The sequence below is a fragment of the Pteropus vampyrus genome, unplaced genomic scaffold (assembly GCF_000151845.1).
Source record: "Pteropus vampyrus isolate Shadow unplaced genomic scaffold, Pvam_2.0 Scaffold1732, whole genome shotgun sequence".
NCBI lineage: Eukaryota > Metazoa > Chordata > Mammalia > Chiroptera > Pteropodidae > Pteropus > Pteropus vampyrus.
The window spans coordinates 7,174-8,955 of record NW_011890513.1 but is presented as its reverse complement, the minus strand read 5'-3'; the positions used below and the strand labels follow the sequence as shown (position 1 = coordinate 8,955).

At 44.1% G+C, this 1,782-nt stretch overlaps 1 pseudogene; it reads left to right on the top strand.

The window, feature by feature from the left end:
• The first annotated feature begins 117 nt into the window (after positions 1-117).
• LOC111734539 lies at positions 118-235 on the top strand (annotated as a pseudogene).
• The last annotated feature ends 1,547 nt before the right edge of the window (positions 236-1,782 follow it).

The following is a 1,782-nucleotide window of genomic DNA, read 5'->3' as shown; positions in this document are numbered from 1 at the left end:
GATGCTTTCGTGTGCTAAGCCGCATGTGACGTTACCTGCCCCAATAATAATAATATAGACATAACACTCGCTTTAAATACCTCTGTAACTCATGATGCTCTAAAATGAGAATACCCAGTCTACAGTCATGCTGCCCTGAACAAGCCCATCCCGTCTGATTTCGGAAGCTAAGCAGGGTCGGGCCTGGTTAGTACTTAGATGGGAGACCACCTAGGAAAACCAGGTACTAGGGGCTTAAAAAAGAAAAATAAAAAAAATAAGGGATTGTACACTGACAAGGTCCTTGCAATCTGTGAAGTCAACCAAGGGTTGCCTCATCTAAATAAATAAATAAATAAAATGAGAATAGCCGGAGCTGGTTATGAGGTTGTTAAGTCGATACGGCACCAAACATGGGTGCTGGCCATAAACTGACTAAAAACCCTTTAGAAACATAATTTGACAACACGTCTAAAAAGTATTCCATCCCTTTGGTCCATTACTCTCCTTGCACCCCATTTTAAGGAATTCACTGAAAAAAAAGAGAAATGCTTTATGTATAAAATTTTGAAGCAAACTGTTTATAAAGATGGAAAACTGGGAACAATCTACATTTCTAACAATAAGAAAATACTTAAGTAAATTATGATAGTTCCATTTGATGGAACATTACAGCCCATTAAAATATTAATTTCAAAGACACTGTAGCGACGTAAACTACTTAAAGTATGATGCTCAGAGTAAAAGCAGAAATCATTTTATTTGTGGCAGGTGTACACATTTAAAAACATCTAGATGTAGATAAGGACTGTAAGTGGGAAACACAACTTAAAGGCCGTTCTGACGCGAACTGGGAACGTTAGAGGACTCTGTTTTCTTTCCCAGGCCCTGTGTTATATGCCTGCTCGACAAATGTTTTTGGAAGCTGGTATCTGAGATGATCATTGTAAACCATCAAGTGTTGGCAGAAGTATCGTTTTTATCTTCCTATCCACGTTTCTATAAAGAGACCCTGTCGGCGCCTGATCGTGTGTGCTCATGCCTATTTGTGAGAGACGGACTGTCCCATAGGCCTCCAGAGACAGCCCAGATTCTGTTAGGTCCCAGATTCTGGAATTAAACAGACCTGGCTGGGAGTCCCAGCTCATCTACACATAGGCCGTGGGACCCGAGGTGATTTTCCTGTGGTCCTCAGTTACCTGTCTAGTAAAATTCAGATTCTGAGACAGCCTCGGCTGAGTCATAAAAACAATTCCCAATTAGGTACGAAAAGGAGTCCGTGCATTGGGAAGTTACTCTTGTTAATACGATTCGGATGCAGGTTAAACTTTTGCTTCACGGTATGATTACGCAATGACAAATTAATTCTCAGCTATGGTTTAGCACTACATTACTTACACACAAGACTAGTCTGGTCGGGTAGGTGTCTGCATCTTAAATAACCAGATGACGGCTTTGGGAGAGCATGTTCATCCACTGGACCACGTCACTCTCCTGCCTGAAATCCTTCCATGACTCCAGAATGCCTATACGATCAAGTCCAAACACATGGTCACTGGGCCCTGTCAAGCTGGCCAGGTCCTCAGATTCCATCCCTGCGCCTTCCAGCCTCACACTCCACACCGCAGGACTACTGCGCCTCCTACAGCTTCCCCAGTGAGCCACGATGACTCTTTACCTCTGCCTTCGCACTTTCTGTTCCCTCCCTCTGAAACGCCCTTCCCACCTCTACCAACTCCGTCCAAGAGGAAGTCTTCTCCCGCCCCTCCTCCCTGCTCCAGGGTTAGGGACCCTCCCCCAGGA